Below are 19,258 nucleotides of genomic sequence, written 5' to 3'. Positions count from 1 at the left end.
GCCGGGTACAAATAGGCAACTGGGGGTTGGGGGCAGCCGTACCTGCCTCCTGTACCTGGCTAGCATACAAAAATATGGCGAAGCCCACATAATTTTTTCAGGGGGCAAAAAACTTCTGCATACAGTCCTGGATGGAGTATGCTGATCCTTGTAGTTCTGCAGCTGCTGTCTGTCTGTATGGAGAAGAGCAGAGAGCAGCTGCAGAACTAGAAGGCTCAGCATACTCCATCCAGGACTGTATGCAGAATTTTTTTGCCCACCAAAAAAATGACGTGGGCTTCGCCATATTTTTGTATGCTAGCCAGGTACAGCAGGCAGCCACGGGCTGCCTCCCACCCCCAGTTGCCTATTTGTACCCGGCTGGGAACCAAAAATATAGGGAAGCCCGTTTTTTTTTAATTATTTCACTTATTTCATGAAATAATTAAAAAACAAATGACGTGGGCTTCGCCCCATTTTTGTGTCCAGCCGGGTACAACTAGGCAGCTGGGGATTGGAATCCGCAGCACAGGTTAGCCCGAGGTTTCTGGGTGCCTCTGCTGCGGATTTCTGTCCGCAGCCGTCCCAGAAAATGGCGCTCTCATAGAAGCGCCATCATCTGGCGCTGTATCCAACTCTTCCAACAGCCCTGGAGCCGGGTGGCTTGTTGGGTAATCATGAGTTAATACTGGCTTTGTTTTACTAGCCAGTATTAAGCCAGAGATTCTCAATGTCAGGCACGTTTGACCCGGCCATTAAGAATCTCCAATAAAGGGTTAAAAAAAAGACACCACACAGAGAAAAAATACTTTAATAGAAATAAATACACAGACACATTAGAGACTCCATCTTTATTACCCCCTGTCAGCCCTCCACGATCCTGCTCTTCTGTCTTCTTTCTAGTGTAGTAGTAGTGACGATTGTAGTGAGGAAGGATGAGGTTCACCAGCTCATCACTTGGGGCTGGGGAACCTCATCCTCACTACAATGCTCACTACAATCGTGCAGCCTTCACTCCGTGAGTGATCAGTGCTGGCTGTCAGCGGTAACAGCGGTAACGCTGACAGACGCGTTACCATAGCAACGGTGCTCTCGGAGCCGCGGTTAGCGGTGACGTCACCGCTAACTGCGTTGCTATGGCAACGGTGATCTCCGTTAATGACCGGCTGTGTCAGCCGGTCCCTAACGGAACGGGGAGTCGACCGTGTGCTAGAGCATGTCGCCGGTACACGGCGATACACATATGTGCACCGTGTACCGGAGAGATGCACTCGCAGGTCCTACATGACGTGTCATAGTCATGTGACCAGTCTGTAGCCAATGAGATAATAGCCACGTGACTGGTCACATGGCTATTTTGACGTAGGTCCTGCATCTCTGCTGGCAGTGCTGGTCACGGGGAGGATTCAGCGATCATCGGATGGAATAGCGGCAGGAGACAGAGTGCAGAAGGGATCGCGAGGACCGGTAAGTGTTATGGCAATGTTTATTAACTTTTTGTGTACATTTATCATGCATTTTTATATGTTTGTGATTGCCTCCCATTATAGCCTATACGTTCGAGTTCGGTTCGTCGAACGTTCGACGAACTGAACTCGAACGGGACCTCCGTTCGGCGAACCGCCTCGAGCCGAACCGGGACCAGTTCGCTCATCTCTAGTCATCACGACTGCTTAACACGCAGAAGGTCCTGTGTTCAATCCCCAGTAAAACCAATCTGTTCTTGGTGTTGAAATAATACTCAATTAAACTACAATATATGAAGTTCTTGGCTTTGTTGCCGAATGATGGGATGTTTTCGCTTCCATCCCCAACAGAGCTACGAATTTGTTTGTTTTTTCCCTGGCGGTCAAAACTCGTCTCTAATTGCCATTACTTTGCAGGCTTTCAAAGGTTTCATAGTGTAGTGGAAATCATGTCTGCTTTACACGCAGAAGGTCCTGGGTTCAATCCCCAGTGAAACCCATGTGTTCTTGGTGTTGAAATAATCCCCTATCAACCTGCAATATATAAAGTTCTTGGCTTTGTTGCCGAATAACGGGATGTTTTAGCTTCCATCACCAACAGAGCTACGAATTTGTTTTTTTTCCCCTGGCGGTCAAAACTCGTCTCTAATTGCCATTACTTTGCAGGATTTCAAAGGTTTCATAGTGTAGTGGAAATCACGTCTGCTTCACACGCAGAAGGTCCTGGGTTCAATCCCCAGTGAAACCAATCTGTTTTTGGTGTTGAAGTAATTTCCTATCGACTTGTAATATGTGAAATTCTTGGTTTCGTTGCCAAATGACAATACATTTTGGCTTCCATCACAAAGAGAACTACGATTTTGGGTTTCTTTTTTATTGACCATTTTAGCAGAAAACATAATCCCAGATTATAAAAATCCTATTTGTTTCAAAATATATAGTTCCCATAAATACAAAAGCAAAGGACCAAACTATGGAGAAAAAAGTAACACATTCAATATAAACTTCAATTTAAGCAAAATCCCTTTGTAGGAATAAAACTGGTAAAATATGTAATAATAATTGTAAATGTTTCATTACTAAAAATACTTTCCTTCAGCAATAAAAAGGCCCCGTCAGTCACAATTCTGCTCTGCTAGCCAATACACAGTAACTTTTTGTCAGGTTTCATAGTGTAGTGGTCACACGCCTGTTTAACACGCAGAAGGTCCTGAGTTCAATCCCCAGTGAAACCAATCTGTTCTTAGTGTTGAAATAATACGCTATCCAACTACAATATATGAAGTTCTTGGCATTGTTGCCGAATGATGGTATGTTTTGGCTTCCATCACAAAGAGAACTACAAATTATTTTTTTTTTTTCCCCTGGCAGTCAAAACTCATCTCTAAATGCCATTACTTTGCAGGATTTCACAGGTTTCATAGTGGAGTGGTCATCACGTCTACTTCACACGCAGAAGGTCCTGTGTTCAATCCCCAGAAAAAACAAGCTGTTTTCGCTGTTGAAGTAATTTGCTATCAACCTGTAGTATATGAAATGCTTGGTTTTGTTGCCATCTGATAATTTATTTTGGCTTCCCTCACCAAGAGAACTACGATTTTGGGTTTCTTTTTTATTGACCATTTTAGCAGAAAACATAATCCCATATTATAAAAATCCTGTTTGTTTCACAATATATAGTTCCTTTAAATACAAAAGCAAACAACTAAACTATGTGGAAAAAAGTAACACATTCAATGTAAACTTCCTTTTAAGCAAAATCCCTTTGTAGGAATAAAACTGGTAAAATATGTAATAAAAATTGTAAATGTTTCATTAACCAAAAATACTTTCCTTCAGCAATAAAAAGGCCCCGTCAGTCACAATTCTGCTCTGCTAGCCAATAGACAGTAACTTTCCATTAGGTTTCATAGAGTAGTGGTCATCACGTCTGCTTAACACGCAGAAGGTCCTCCGTTCAATCCCCAGTAAAACCAAACTGTTCTTGGTGTTGAAATGATACTCAATTAAACTACAATATATGAAGTTCTTGGCTTTGTTGCCGAATGATGGGATGTTTTGGCTTCTATCCCCAACAGAGCTACGAATTTGTTTTTTTTTTCCCTGGCAGTCAAAACTCGTCTCTAATTGCCATTACTTTGCAGGCTTTCTAAGGTTTCATAGTGTAGTGGAAATCACGTCTGCTTTACACGCAGAAGGTCCTGGGTTCAAGCCCCAGTGAAACCCATGTGTTCTTGGTCTTGAAATAATCCCCTATCAACCTGCAGTATATAAAGTTCTTGGCTTTGTTGTCGAATAACGGGATGTTTTAGCTTCCATCACCAACAGAGCTACGAATTGGTTTTTTTTCCCCTGGCGGTCAAAACTCGTCTCTAATTGCCATTACTTTGCAGGATTTCAAAGGTTTCATAGTGGAGTGGTCATCACGTCTGCTTCACACGCAGAAGGTCCTGGGTTCAATCCCCAGTGAAACCAATCTGTTTTTGGTGTTGAAGTAATTTCCTATCGACTTGTAATATGTGAAATTCTTGGTTTCGTTGCCAAATGACAATACATTTTGGCTTCCTTCACAAAGAGAACTACGATTTTGGGTTTCTTTTTTATTGACCATTTTAGCAGAAAACATAATCCCATATTATAAAAATCCTATTTGTTTCAAAATATAGAGTTCCCATAAATACAAAAGCAAAAGACCAAACTATGGAGAAAAAAGTAACACATTCAATATAAACTTCAATTTAAGCAAAATCCCTTTGTAGCAATAAAACTGGTAAAATATGTAATAATAATTGTAAATGTTTCATTAACTAAAAATACTTTCCTTCAGCAATAAAACGGCCCCGTCAGTCACAATTCTGCTCTGCTAGCCAATACACAGTAACTTTTTGTCAGGTTTCATAGTGTAGTGGTCACACGTCTGCTTAACACGCAGAAGGTCCAGAGTTCAATCCCCAGTGAAACAAATCTGTTCTTAGTGTTGAAATAATATGCTATCCAACTACAATATTTGAAGTTCTCGGCTTTGTTGCCGAATGACAGGATGTTTTGGCTTCCATCACAAACAGAACTACAAATTATTTTTTTTTTCCATGGCAGTCAAAAATCGTCTCTAATTGCCATTACTTTGCAGGCTTTCTAAGGTTTCATAGTGTAGTGGAAATCACGTCTGCTTTACATGCAGAAGGTCCTGGGTTCAATCCCCAGTGAAACCCATGTGTTCTTGGTGTTGAAATAATCCCCTATTAACCTGCAGTATATAAAGTTCTTGGCTTTATTGCCGAATAACGGGATGTTTTAGCTTCCATCACCAACAGAGCTACGAATTTGTTTTTTTTCCCCTGGCGGTCAAAACTCGTCTCTAATTGCCATTACTTTGCAGGATTTCAAAGGTTTCATAGTGTAGTGGATTTAAGCTAAATCCCTTTGTAGGAATAAAACTGGTAAAATATGTAATAATAATTGTAAATGTTTCATTAACCAAAAATACTTTTTTGGTTAAAAACATAATCCCATATTATAAAAATCCTATTTGTTTCAAAATATATAGTTCCCATAAATACAAAAGCAAAAGACCAAACTATGGAGAAAAAAGTAACACATTCAATATAAACTTCAATTTAAGCAAAATCCCTTTGTAGGAATAAAACTGGTAAAATATGTAATAATAATTGTAAATGTTTCATTAACTAAAAATACTTTCCTTCAGCAATAAAAAGGCCCCGTCAGTCACAATTCTGCTCTGCTAGCCAATACACAGTAACTTTTCATCAGGTTTCATAGTGTAGTGGTCACACGTCTGCTTAACACGCAGAAGGTCCTGAGTTCAATCCCCAGTGAACCCAATCTGTTCTTAGTGTTGAAAAAATACGCTATCCAACTACAATATTTGAAGTTCTCAGCTATGTTGCTGAATGACGGGATGTTTTGGCTTCTATCACAAACAGAACTACAAATTATTTTTTTTTTTCCCCTGGCGGTCAAAACTCGTCTCTAAATGCCATTACTTTGCAGGATTTCACAGGTTTCATAGTGGAGTCGTCATCACGGCTACTTCACACGCAGAAGGTCCTGGGTTCAATCCCCAGTAAAAACAAGCCGTTTTCGTTGTTGAAGTAATTTGCTATCAACCTGTAACATATGAAATTCTTTGTTTTGTTGCCAACTGATAATATATTTTGGCTTCCATCACCAAGAGAACTACGATTTTGGGTTTCTTTTTTATTGACAATTTTAGCAGAAAACATAATCCCATATTATAAAAATCCTGTTTGTTTCAAAATATATAGTTCCTTTAAATACAAAAGCAAACAACTAAACTATGTGGAAAAAAGTAACAAATTCAATATAAACTTCAATTTAAGCAAAATCCCTTTGTAGGAATAAAACTGGTAAAATATGTAATAAAAATTGTAAATGTTTCATTAACCAAAAATACTTTCCTTCATCAATAAAAATGCCCTGTCAGTCACAATTCTGCTCTGCTAGCAAATACACAGTAACTTTCCATCAGGTTTCATAGAGTAGTGGTCATCACGTTTGCTTAACACGCAGAAGGTCCTCTGTTCAATCCCCAGTAAAACCAAACTGTTCTTGGTGTTGAAATGATACTCAATTAAACTACAATATATGAAGTTCTTGGCTTTGTTGCCGAATGATGGGATGTTTTGGCTTCCATCCCCAACAGAGCTACGAATTTGTTTTTTTTTTTTCCCTGGCAGTCAAAACTCGTCTCTAATTGCCATTACTTTGCAGGCTTTCTAAGGTTTCAAAGTGTAGTGGAAACCACGTCTGCTTTACACGCAGAAGGTCCTGGGTTCAAGCCCCAGTGAAACCCATGTGTTCTTGGTGTTAAAATAATCCCCTATCAACCTGCAGTATATAAAGTTCTTGGCTTTGTTGCCGAATAACGGGATGTTTTAGCTTCCATCACCAACAGAGCTACGAATTTGTTTTTTTTCCACTGGCGGTCAAAACTCGTCTCTAATTGCCATTACTTTGCAGGATTTCAAAGGTTTCATAGTGGAGTGGTCATCACGTCTGCTTCACACGCAGAAGGTCCTGGGTTCAATCCCCAGTGAAACCAATCTGTTTTTGGTGTTGAAGTAATTTCCTATCGACTTGTAATATGTGAAATTCTTGGTTTCGTTGCCAAATGACAATACATTTTGGCTTCCTTCACAAAGAGAACTACGATTTTGGGTTTCTTTTTTATTGACCATTTTAGCAGAAAACATAATCCCATATTATAAAAATCCTATTTGTTTCAAAATATAGAGTTCCCATAAATACAAAAGCAAAAGACCAAACTATGGAGAAAAAAGTAACACATTCAATATAAACTTCAATTTAAGCAAAATCCCTTTGTAGCAATAAAACTGGTAAAATATGTAATAATAATTGTAAATGTTTCATTAACTAAAAATACTTTCCTTCAGCAATAAAACGGCCCCGTCAGTCACAATTCTGCTCTGCTAGCCAATACACAGTAACTTTTTGTCAGGTTTCATAGTGTAGTGGTCACACGTCTGCTTAACACGCAGAAGGTCCTGAGTTCAATCCCCAGTGAAACAAATCTGTTCTTAGTGTTGAAATAATATGCTATCCAACTACAATATTTGAAGTTCTCGGCTTTGTTGCCGAATGACGGGATGTTTTGGCTTCCATCACAAACAGAACTACATATTATTTTTTTTTTCCCTGGCAGTCAAAACTCGTCTCTAATTGCCATTACTTTGCAGGCTTTCTAAGGTTTCATAGTGTAGTGGAAATCACGTCTGCTTTACATGCAGAAGGTCCTGGGTTCAATCCCCAGTGAAACCCATGTGTTCTTGGTGTTGAAATAATCCCCTATTAACCTGCAGTATATAAAGTTCTTGGCTTTATTGCCGAATAACGGGATGTTTTAGCTTCCATCACCAACAGAGCTACGAATTTGTTTTTTTTCCCCTGGCGGTCAAAACTCGTCTCTAATTGCCATTACTTTGCAGGATTTCAAAGGTTTCATAGTGTAGTGGATTTAAGCTAAATCCCTTTGTAGGAATAAAACTGGTAAAATATGTAATAATAATTGTAAATGTTTCATTAACCAAAAATACTTTTTTGGTTAAAAACATAATCCCATATTATAAAAATCCTATTTGTTTCAAAATATATAGTTCCCATAAATACAAAAGCAAAAGACCAAACTATGGAGAAAAAAGTAACACATTCAATATAAACTTCAATTTAAGCAAAATCCCTTTGTAGGAATAAAACTGGTAAAATATGTAATAATAATTGTAAATGTTTCATTAACTAAAAATACTTTCCTTCAGCAATAAAAAGGCCCCGTCAGTCACAATTCTGCTCTGCTAGCCAATACACAGTAACTTTTCATCAGGTTTCATAGTGTAGTGGTCACACGTCTGCTTAACACGCAGAAGGTCCTGGGTTCAATCCCCAGTGAAACCAATCTGTTCTTAGTGTTGAAATAATACGCTATCCAACTACACTATATGAAGTTCTCGGCATTGTTGCCGAATGATGGTATGTTTTGGCTTCCATCACAAAAAGAACTACAAATTATTTTATTTTTTTTCCCCTGTCGGTCAAAACTCGTCTCTATGTGCCATTACTTTGCAGGATTTCATAGGTTTCATAGTGGAGTGGTCATCACGTCTACTTCACACGCAGAAGGTCCTAGGTTCAATCTCCAGTAAAAACAAGCCGTTTTCGCTGTTGAAGTAATTTGCTATCAACCTGTATTATATGAAATTTTTTGTTTTGTTGCCAACTGATAATATATTTTGGCTTCCCTCACCAAGAGAACTACGATTTTGGGTTTCTTTTTTATTGACCATTTTAGCAGAAAACATAATCCCATATTAAAAAAATCCTGTTTGTTTCAAAATATATAGTTCCTTTAAATACAAAAGCAAACAACTAATCTATGTGGAAAAAAGTAACACATTCAATGTAAACTTCCTTTTAAGCAAAATCCCTTTGTAGGAATAAAACTGGTAAAATATGTAATAAAAATTGTAAATGTTTCATTAACCAAAAATACTTTCCTTCAGCAATAAAAAGGCCCCGTCAGTCACAATTCTGCTCTGCTAGCCAATACACAGTAACTTTCCATCAGGTTTCATAGAGTAGTGGTCATCACGTCTGCTTAACTCGCAGAAGGTCCTGCGTTCAATCCCCAGTAAACCCAATCTGTTCTTGGTGTTGTAATAATACTCAATAAAACTACAATATATGAAGTTCTTGGCTTTGTTGCCGAATGATGGGATGTTTTGGCTTCCATCCCCAACAGAGCTACGAATTTGTTTTTTTTTTCCCTGGAGGTCAAAACTCGTCTCTAATTGCCATTACTTTGCAGGCTTTCAAAGGTTTCATAGTGTAGTGGAAATCACGTCTGCTTAACACGCAGAAGGTCCTGGGTTCAATCCCCAGTGAAACCCATGTGTTCTTGGTGTTGAAATAATCCCCTATCAACCTGCAGTATATAAAGTTCTTGGCTTTGTTTCCGAATAACGGGATGTTTTAGCGTCCATCACCAACAGAGCTACGAATTTGGTTTTTTTCCCCTGGCGGTCAAAACTCGTCTCTAATTGCCATTACATTGCAGGATTGCAAAGGTTTCATAGTGTAGTGGTCATCACGTCTGCTTCACACGCTGATGGTCCTGGGTTCAATCCCCAGTGAAACCAATCTGTTTTTGGTGTTGAAGTAATTTCCTATCGACTTGTAATATGTGAAATTCTTGGTTTCGTTGCCAAATGACAATACATTTTGGCTTCCATCACAAAGAGAACTACGATTTTGGGTTTCTTTTTTATTGACCATTTTAGCAGAAAACATAATCCCATATTATAAAAATCCTATTTGTTTCGAATTATATAGTTCCCATAAATACAAAAGCAAAAGACCAAACTATGGAGAAAAAAGTAACACATTCAATATAAACTTCAATTTAAGCAAAATCCCTTTGTAGGAATAAAACTGGTAAAATATGTAATAATAATTGTAAATGTTTCATTAACCAACAATACTTTCCTTCAGCAATAAAAAGGCCCCGTCAGTCACAATTCTGCTCTGCTAGTAAATACACAGTAACTTTTCGTCAGGTTCCATAATGTAGTGGTCATCACGTCTGCTTAACACGCAGAAAGTCCTGGGTTCAATCCCCAGTGAAACCAATCTGTTCTTTGTGTTGAAATAATTTGCTATCCAACTACAATATATGAAGTTCTTGGCATTGTTGCCGAATGATGGTATGTTTTGGCTTCCATCACAAACAGAACTACAAATTATTTTTTTTTTTTCCACTGGCGGTCAAAACTCATCTCTAACTGCCATTACTTTGCAGGATTTCACAGGTTTCATAGTGGAGTGGTCATCACGTCTACTTCACACGCAGAAGGTCCTGGGTTCAATCCCCAGGAAAAACAAGCTGTTTTCGCTGTTGAAGTAATTTGCTATCAACCTGTAGTATATGAAATGCTTGGTTTTGTTGCCAACTGATAATTTATTTTGGCTTCCCTCACCAAGAGAACTACGATTTTGGGTTTCTTTTTTATTGACCATTTTAGCAGAAAACATAATCCCATATTATAAAAATCCTGTTTATTTCAAAATATATAGTTCCTTTAAATACAAAAGCAAACAACTAAACTATGTGGAAAAAAGTAACACATTCAATGTAAACTTCCTTTTAAGCAAAATCCCTTTGTAGGAATAAAACTGGTAAAATATGTAATAAAAATTGTAAATGTTTCATTAACCAAAAATACTTTCCTTCAGCAATAAAAAGGCCCCGTCAGTCACAATTCTGCTCTGCTAGCCAATACACAGTAACTTTCCATCAGGTTTCATAGAGTAGTGGTCATCACGTCTGCTTAACACGCAGAAGGTCCTCCGTTCAATCCCCAGTAAAACCAAACTGTTCTTGGTGTTGAAATAATACTCAATTAAACTACAATATATGAAGTTCTTGGCTTTGTTGCCGAATGATGGGATGTTTTGGCTTCCATCCCCAACAGAGCTACGAATTTGTTTTTTTTTTTCCCTGGCAGTCAAAACTCGTCTCTAATTGCCATTACTTTGCAGGTTTTCTAAGGTTTCATAGTGTAGTGGAAATCACGTCTGCTTTACACGCAGAAGGTCCTGGGTTCAAGCCCCAGTGAAACCCATGTGTTCTTGGTGTTGAAATAATCCCCTATCAACCTGCAGTATATAAAGTTCTTGGCTTTGTTGCCGAATAACGGGATGTTTTAGCTTCCATCACCAACAGAGCTACGAATTTGTTTTTTTCCCCTGGCGGTCAAAACTCGTCTCTAATTGCCATTACTTTGCAGGATTTCAAAGGTTTCATAGTGGAGTGGTCATCACGTCTGCTTCACACGCAGAAGGTCCTGTGTTCAATCCCCAGTGTAACCAATCGGTTTTTGGTGTTGAAGTAATTTCCTATCGACTTGTAATATGTGAAATTCTTGGTTTCGTTGCCAAATGACAATACATTTTGGCTTCCTTCACAAAGAGAACTACGATTTTGGGTTTCTTTTTTTTTGACCATTTTAGCAGAAAACATAATCCCATATTATAAAAATCCTACTTGTTTCAAATTATATAGTTCCCATATATACAAAAGCAAAAGACCAAACTATGGAGAAAAAAGTAACACATTCAATATAAACTTCAATTTAAGCAAAATCCCTTTGTAGCAATAAAACTGGTAAAATATGTAATAATAATTGTAAATGTTTCATTAACTAAAAATACTTTCCTTCAGCAATAAAACGGCCCCGTCAGTCACAATTCTGCTCTGCTAGCCAATACACAGTAACTTTTTGTCAGGTTTCATAGTGTAGTGGTCACACGTCTGCTTAACACGCAGAAGGTCCTGAGTTCAATCCCCAGTGAAACAAATCTGTTCTTAGTGTTGAAATAATACGCTATCCAACTACAATATTTGAAGTTATCGGCTTTGTTGCCGAATGACTGGATGTTTTGGCTTCCATCACAAACAAAACTACAAATTATTATTTTTTCCCTGGCAGTCAAAACTCGTCTCTAATTGCCATTACTTTGCAGGCTTTCTAAGGTTTCATAGTGTAGTGGAAATCATGTCTGCTTTACACGCAGAAGGTCCTGGGTTCAATCCCCAGTGAAACCCATGTGTTCTTGGTGTTGAAATAATCCCCTATCAACCTGCAGTATATAAAGTTCTTGGCTTTATTGCCGAATAACGGGATGTTTTAGCTTCCATCACCAACAGAGCTACGAATTTGTTTTTTTTCCCCTGGCGGTCAAAACTCGTCTCTAATTGCCATTACTTTGCAGGATTTCAAAGGTTTCATAGTGTAGTGGATTTAAGCTAAATCCCTTTGTAGGAATAAAACTGGTAAAATATGTAATAATAATTGTAAATGTTTCATTAACCAAAAATACTTTTTTGGTTAAAAACATAATCCCATATTATAAAAATCCTATTTGTTTCAAAATATATAGTTCCCATAAATACAAAAGCAAAAGACCAAACTATGGAGAAAAAAGTAACACATTCAATATAAACTTCAATTTAAGCAAAATCCCTTTGTAGGAATAAAACTGGTAAAATATGTAATAATAATTGTAAATGTTTCATTAACCAAAAATACTTTCCTTCAGCAATAAAAAGGCCTCGTCAGTCACAATTCTGCTCTGTTAGCCAATACACTGTAACTTTTCGTCAGGTTTCATAGTGTAGTGGTCATCACGTCTGCTTAACACGCAGAAGGTCCTAAGTTCAATCCCTAGTGAAACCTATCTGTTCTTAGTGTTGGAATAATACGCTATCCAACTACACTATATGAAGTTCTCGGCATTGTTGCCGGATGATGGTATGTTTTGGCTTCCATCACAAACAGAACTACAAATTATTTTATTTTTTTCCCCTGGCGGTCAAAACTCATCTCTAAATGCCATTACTTTGCAGGATTTCACAGGTTTCATAGTGGAGTGGTCATCACTATTTATGAGCGAGCATGCTTGTTACTACTCGGTACTCGCACGAGTATCACTGTACTCGGGCTGCTCGGCGGGGACCGAGTAATCTCGCGATACTCGTGCTGTACTCGTGGTCTTCATCCCTGCATGTTGGCGCTCTTTTGAGAGCCAGCCCTCATGCAGGGATTAGCTGGCAGACCACTGCAATGCCACAGCCCTGTTAGTTGTGGAATTGCAGTGATTGGCCGGCCTGCACAGCGTGACCGAGCCTTTGTACCGGCCGGCGCGCTGTGCTCTGCTCACAGCTATCCAGACAGTCAGTGCAGGGAGCGTGTCGCTGCTTCAGGGAAAGGTTTGCGGCCCTTTATAGTTAGTTCCGGAGCAGGGCTGCAAACAGTGTGACCAGAAGTCCTTCTCAGGACTATTCTAGTTGTATACAGGCAGGCAGGGTATAGCCAGGTCGGAGTACAGTAGCAGAGTCCTTCTCAGGACTATTGTTGCTATATACAGGAAGGGTATAGCCAGGTCGGAATACAGGCTAGTGACCAGAAGAGTCCTTGTCAGGACTATTGTAGCAGTATACAGGCAGGCAGGCAGGCAGGGTATATAGCCATTCTTAGTGGTGACCGTATACCAGCCTTCATCATATCTGGGGCTGGTGTACACAGTCTAAAGCAGTCCAGATAGTGTCAGACTTCTCAGTATATGTGTCTGTCGGTGGCAGCGTACAGGTGCACGTTTTGCACAAACTATTATATAACGCACAAGTCTAGTGAATAATACACGTCAGTCAGCAGTGGCTGATAGTGTCAGACTTCTCAGTAATTGTCGCTCCTAAAAACCTGTTAGGTTCTTAGTGCGTCCGTGCTTGCATTTAAAAACCGCACGTGTGTGGCAGTAGGTGGAAGTGTCAGGCTCCATATTGTCCCTGGATAGAGACGTGCATGATGGCCTGTAAACCTGAAGTGCCCATTGTAAGGCAGTGGGTCTATTGTAGTATAGCCCTTAGGCAGGGCAGCCAAAAATTTGGAGGCTCCACATTGTCCCTGGATAGAGATGTGCATAAGGGCCTCAAAACATTGTTCCCATTGCAAAGGAGCGGGTTTCCTGTCGTTGTAATGCCCATTTTGAAAGAATGGTCGAAAAAATTTACCACTGGGGGTATACCTGAAACAACGGCCTAACTATTGTAACGGTCATCATGATGGCGCATGAGGAGAAGGAGGAGCAGTCCAGCGATTAGCCAAAGTCCAGAAGTGTGTTACCATGGGTGAGTGGAGGTACATGGCAAATTCCCGTTACAAACTTTAAATTTCGCTGTCATTTGCTGGTGGTGTGGTGAAGTCTGGCCCAATCCAACCCTTGTTCATCTTGATCAGAGTCAGCCTGTCAGCATTTACAGTTGACAGGCAGGTGCGTTTATCTGTAATGATTCCACCTGCGGCACTAAAAACAAGCTCTGACAAAATGCTAGCGGCAGGGCAGGCCAGGACTTCCAAGGCGTAGAGAGCCAACTCATGCCACGTGTCCAGCTTCGATACCCATTAATTGTAAGGCACAGAGGAATGTCGGAGTACAGTTGTTTGATCTGCAAGGTACTCCTTGAGCATCTGGGCAAACTTAGGATTTTTTGTGGCACAGGGAGAAAAAAGTAACACATTCAATATAAACTTCAATTTAAGCAAAATCCCTTTGTAGGAATAAAACTGGTAAAATATGTCATAATAATTGTAAATGTTTCATTAACCAACAATACTTTCCTTCAGCAATAAAAAGGCCCCGTCAGTCACAATTCTGCTCTGCTATTAAATACACAGTAACTTTTCGTCAGGTTCCATAATGTAGTGGTCATCACGTCTGCTTAACACGCAGAAAGTCCTGGGTTCAATCCCCAGTGAAACCAATCTGTTCTTTGTGTTGAAATAATTTGCTATCCAACTACAATATATGAAGTTCTTGGCATTGTTGCCGAATGATGGTATGCTTTGGCTTCCATCACAAACAGAACTACAAATTATTTTTTTTTCCCTGGCAGTCAAAACTCGTCTCTAATTGCCATTACTTTGCAGACTTTCTAAGGTTTCATAGTGTAGTGGAAATCATGTCTGCTTTACACGCAGAAGGTCCTGGGTTCAATCCCCAGTGAAACCCATGTGTTCTTGGTGTTGAAATAATCCCCTATCAACCTGCAGTATATTAAGTTCTTGGCTTTATTGCCGAATAACGGGATGTTTTAGCTTCCATCACCAACAGAGCTACGAATTTGTTTTTTTTCCCCTGGCGGTCAAAACTCGTCTCTAATTGCCATTACTTTGCAGGATTTCAAAGGTTTCATAGTGTAGTGGATTTAAGCTAAATCCCTTTGTAGGAATAAAACTGGTAAAATATGTAATAATAATTGTAAATGTTTCATTAACCAAAAATACTTTTTTGGTTAAAAACATAATCCCATATTATAAAAATCCTATTTGTTTCAAAATATATAGTTCCCATAAATACAAAAGCAAAAGACCAAACTATGGAGAAAAAAGTAACACATTCAATATAAACTTCAATTTAAGCAAAATCCCTTTGTAGGAATAAAACTGGTAAAATATGTAATAATAATTGTAAATGTTTCATTAACCAAAAATACTTTCCTTCAGCAATAAAAAGGCCTCGTCAGTCACAATTCTGCTCTGTTAGCCAATACACTGTAACTTTTCGTCAGGTTTCATAGTGTAGTGGTCATCACGTCTGCTTAACACGCAGAAGGTCCTAAGTTCAATCCCCAGTGAAACTTATCTGTTCTTAGTGTTGGAATAAAACGCTATCCAACTACACTATATGAAGTTCTCGGCATTGTTGCCGAATGATGGTATGTTTTGGCTTCCATCACAAACAGAACTACAAATTATTTTATTTTTTTCCCCTGGCGGTCAAAACTCATCTCTAAATGCCATTACTTTGCAGGATTTCACAGGTTTCATAGTGGAGTGGTCATCACGTCTACTTCACACGCAGAAGGTCCTGGGTTCAATCCCCAGGAAAAACAAGCTGTTTTCGCTGTTGAATTAATTTGCTATCAACCTGTAATATATGAAATTCTTGGTTTTGTTGCCAACTGATAATATATTTTGGCTTCCCTCACCAAGAGAACTACGATTTTGGGTTTCTTTTTTATTGACCATTTTAGCAGAAAACATAATCCCATATTATAAAAATCCTGTTTGTTTCCAAATATATAGTTCCTTTAAATACAAAAGCAAACAACTAAACTATGTGGAAAAAAGTAACACATTCAATGTAAACTTCCTTTTAAGCAAAATCCCTTTGTAGGAATAAAACTGGTAAAATATGTAATAAAAATTGTAAATGTTTCATTAACCAAAAATACTTTCCTTCAGCAATAAAAAGGCCCCGTCAGTCACAATTCTGCTCTGCTAGCCAATACACAGTAACTTTCCATCAGGTTTCATAGAGTAGTGGTCATCACGTCTGCTTAACACGCAGAAGGTCCTCCGTTCAATCCCCAGTAAAACCAAACTGTTCTTGGTGTTGAAATAATACTCAATTAAACTACAATATATGAAGTTCTTGGCTTTGTTGCCGAATGATGGGATGTTTTGGCTTCCATCCCCAACAGAGCTACGAATTTGTTTTTTTTTTTCCCTGGCAGTCAAAACTCGTCTCTAATTGCCATTACTTTGCAGGTTTTCTAAGGTTTCATAGTGTAGTGGAAATCACGTCTGCTTTACACGCAGAAGGTCCTGGGTTCAAGCCCCAGTGAAACCCATGTGTTCTTGGTGTTGAAATAATCCCCTATCAACCTGCAGTATATAAAGTTCTTGGCTTTGTTGCCGAATAACGGGATGTTTTAGCTTCCATCACCAACAGAGGTACGAATTTGTTTTTTTCCCCTGGCGGTCAAAACTCGTCTCTAATTGCCATTACTTTGCAGGATTTCAAAGGTTTCATAGTGGAGTGGTCATCACGTCTGCTTCACATGCAGAAGGTCCTGTGTTCAATCCCCAGTGTAACCAATCGGTTTTTGGTGTTGAAGTAATTTCCTATCGACTTGTAATATGTGAAATTCTTGGTTTCGTTGCCAAATGACAATACATTTTGGCTTCCTTCACAAAGAGAACTACGATTTTGGGTTTCTTTTTTTTTGACCATTTTAGCAGAAAACATAATCCCATATTATAAAAATCCTACTTGTTTCAAATTATATAGTTCCCATATATACAAAAGCAAAAGACCAAACTATGGAGAAAAAAGTAACACATTCAATATAAACTTCAATTTAAGCAAAATCCCTTTGTAGCAATAAAACTGGTAAAATATGTAATAATAATTGTAAATGTTTCATTAACTAAAAATACTTTCCTTCAGCAATAAAATGGCCCCGTCAGTCACAATTCTGCTCTGCTAGCCAATACACAGTAACTTTTTGTCAGGTTTCATAGTGTAGTGGTCACACGTCTGCTTAACACGCAGAAGGTCCTGAGTTCAATCCCCAGTGAAACAAATCTGTTCTTAGTGTTGAAATAATACGCTATCCAACTACAATATTTGAAGTTCTCGGCTTTGTTGCCGAATGACTGGATGTTTTGGCTTCCATCACAAACAAAACTACAAATTATTTTTTTTTCCCTGGCAGTCAAAACTCGTCTCTAATTGCCATTACTTTGCAGGCTTTCTAAGGTTTCATAGTGTAGTGGAAATCATGTCTGCTTTACACGCAGAAGGTCCTGGGTTCAATCCCCAGTGAAACCCATGTGTTCTTGGTGTTGAAATAATCCCCTATCAACCTGCAATATATAAAGTTCTTGGCTTTATTGCCGAATAACGGGATGTTTTAGCTTCCATCACCAACAGAGCTACGAATTTGTTTTTTTTTCCCCTGGCGGTCAAAACTCGTCTCTAATTGCCATTACTTTGCAGGATTTCAAAGGTTTCATAGTGTAGTGGATTTAAGCTAAATCCCTTTGTAGGAATAAAACTGGTAAAATATGTAATAATAATTGTAAATGTTTCATTAACCAAAAATACTTTTTTGGTTAAAAACATAATCCCATATTATAAAAATCCTATTTGTTTCAAAATATATAGTTCCCATAAATACAAAAGCAAAAGAACAAACTATGGAGAAAAAAGTAACACATTCAATATAAACTTCAATTTAAGCAAAATCCCTTTGTAGGAATAAAACTGGTAAAATATGTAATAATAATTGTAAATGTTTCATTAACCAAAAATACTTTCCTTCAGCAATAAAAAGGCCTCGTCAGTCACAATTCTGCTCTGCTAGCCAATACACTGTAACTTTTCGTCAGGTTTCATAGCTTCCATCACCAACAGAGCTACGAATTTGTTTTTTTCCCCTGGCGGTCAAAACTCGTCTCTAATTGCCATTACTTTGCAGGATTTCAAAGGTTTCATAGTGGAGTGGTCATCACGTCTGCTTCACACGCAGAAGGTCCTGTGTTCAATCCCCAGTGTAACCAATCGGTTTTTGGTGTTGAAGTAATTTCCTATCGACTTGTAATATGTGAAATTCTTGGTTTCGTTGCCAAATGACAATACATTTTGGCTTCCTTCACAAAGAGAACTACGATTTTGGGTTTCTTTTTTATTGACCATTTTAGCAGAAAACATAATCCCATATTATAAAAATCCTACTTGTTTCAAATTATATAGTTCCCATATATACAAAAGCAAAAGACCAAACTATGGAGAAAAAAGTAACACATTCAATATAAACTTCAATTTAAGCAAAATCCCTTTGTAGGAATAAAACTGGTAAAATATGTAATAATAATTGTAAATGTTTTATTAACCAAAAATACTTTCCTTCAGCAATAAAAAGGCCTCGTCAGTCACAATTCTGCTCTGTTAGCCAATACACAGTAACTTTTCGTCAGGTTTCATAGTGTAGTGGTCATCACGTCTGCTTAACACGCAGAAGGTCCTGGGTTCAATCCCCAGTGAAACCAATCTGTTCTTAGTGTTGAAATAATACGCTATCCAACTACACTATATGAAGTTCTCGGCATTGTTGCCGAATGATGGTATGTTTTGGCTTCCATCACAAACAGAACTACAAATTATTTTATTTTTTTTCCCCTGTCGGTCAAAACTCGTCTCTATGTGCCATTACTTTGCAGGATTTCATAGGTTTCATAGTGGAGTGGTCATCACGTCTACTTCACACGCAGAAGGTCCTGGGTTCAATCTCCAGTAAAAACAAGCCGTTTTCGCTGTTGAAGTAATTTGCTATCAACCTGTATTATATGAAATTTTTTGTTTTGTTGCCAACTGATAATATATTTTGGCTTCCCTCACCAAGAGAACTACAATTTTGGGTTTCTTTTTTATTGACCATTTTAACAGAAAACATAATCCCATATTAAAAAAATCCTGTTTGTTTCAAAATATATAGTTCCTTTAAATACAAAAGCAAACAACTAATCTATGTTGAAAAAAGTAACACATTCAATGTAAACTTCCTTTTAAGCAAAATCCCTTTGTAGGAATAAAACTGGTAAAATATGTAATAAAAATTGTAAATGTTTCATTAACCAAAAATACTTTCCTTCAGCAATAAAAAGGCCCCGTCAGTCACAATTCTGCTCTGCTAGCCAATACACAGTAACTTTCCATCAGGTTTCATAGAGTAGTGGTCATCACGTCTGCTTAACACGCAGAAGGTCCTGCGTTCAATCCCCAGTAAAACCAATCTGTTCTTGGTGTTGAAATAATACTCAATAAAACTACAATATATGAAGTTCTTGGCTTTGTTGCCGAATGATGGGATGTTTTGGCTTCCATCCCCAACAGAGCTACGAATTTGTTTTTTTTTT

The 19,258-nt window shown here is 38.3% G+C and overlaps 10 non-coding genes across 10 annotated transcripts; all 10 read left to right on the top strand.

Moving 5' to 3' along the window:
* The first annotated feature begins 1,871 nt into the window (after positions 1-1,871).
* Positions 1,872-1,944, top strand: TRNAV-UAC (transfer RNA valine (anticodon UAC)). The gene has a single exon. It is a non-coding gene; the product is annotated as a tRNA-Val (tRNA).
* Positions 1,945-3,598: 1,654 nt separating this feature from the next.
* TRNAV-UAC (transfer RNA valine (anticodon UAC)) lies at positions 3,599-3,671 on the top strand. Its single transcript has one exon. It is a non-coding gene; the product is annotated as a tRNA-Val (tRNA).
* Positions 3,672-4,584: 913 nt separating this feature from the next.
* TRNAV-UAC (transfer RNA valine (anticodon UAC)) lies at positions 4,585-4,657 on the top strand. The gene has a single exon. It is a non-coding gene; the product is annotated as a tRNA-Val (tRNA).
* A 2,535-nt stretch (positions 4,658-7,192) lies between these two features.
* TRNAV-UAC (transfer RNA valine (anticodon UAC)) lies at positions 7,193-7,265 on the top strand. The gene has a single exon. It is a non-coding gene; the product is annotated as a tRNA-Val (tRNA).
* A 3,279-nt stretch (positions 7,266-10,544) lies between these two features.
* On the top strand, positions 10,545-10,617 carry TRNAV-UAC (transfer RNA valine (anticodon UAC)). The gene has a single exon. It is a non-coding gene; the product is annotated as a tRNA-Val (tRNA).
* Positions 10,618-11,528: 911 nt separating this feature from the next.
* On the top strand, positions 11,529-11,601 carry TRNAV-UAC (transfer RNA valine (anticodon UAC)). Its single transcript has one exon. It is a non-coding gene; the product is annotated as a tRNA-Val (tRNA).
* A 2,890-nt stretch (positions 11,602-14,491) lies between these two features.
* On the top strand, positions 14,492-14,564 carry TRNAV-UAC (transfer RNA valine (anticodon UAC)). Its single transcript has one exon. It is a non-coding gene; the product is annotated as a tRNA-Val (tRNA).
* Positions 14,565-16,114: 1,550 nt separating this feature from the next.
* TRNAV-UAC (transfer RNA valine (anticodon UAC)) lies at positions 16,115-16,187 on the top strand. Its single transcript has one exon. It is a non-coding gene; the product is annotated as a tRNA-Val (tRNA).
* Positions 16,188-17,098: 911 nt separating this feature from the next.
* TRNAV-UAC (transfer RNA valine (anticodon UAC)) lies at positions 17,099-17,171 on the top strand. The gene has a single exon. It is a non-coding gene; the product is annotated as a tRNA-Val (tRNA).
* Positions 17,172-18,318: 1,147 nt separating this feature from the next.
* On the top strand, positions 18,319-18,391 carry TRNAV-AAC (transfer RNA valine (anticodon AAC)). Its single transcript has one exon. It is a non-coding gene; the product is annotated as a tRNA-Val (tRNA).
* The last annotated feature ends 867 nt before the right edge of the window (positions 18,392-19,258 follow it).

This window comes from Anomaloglossus baeobatrachus, chromosome 2, assembly GCF_048569485.1.
Source record: "Anomaloglossus baeobatrachus isolate aAnoBae1 chromosome 2, aAnoBae1.hap1, whole genome shotgun sequence".
Taxonomy (NCBI): Eukaryota; Metazoa; Chordata; class Amphibia; order Anura; family Aromobatidae; genus Anomaloglossus; species Anomaloglossus baeobatrachus.
Note: the sequence above shows the minus strand (reverse complement) of the source record. Positions and strands in the feature narration are given on the sequence as shown.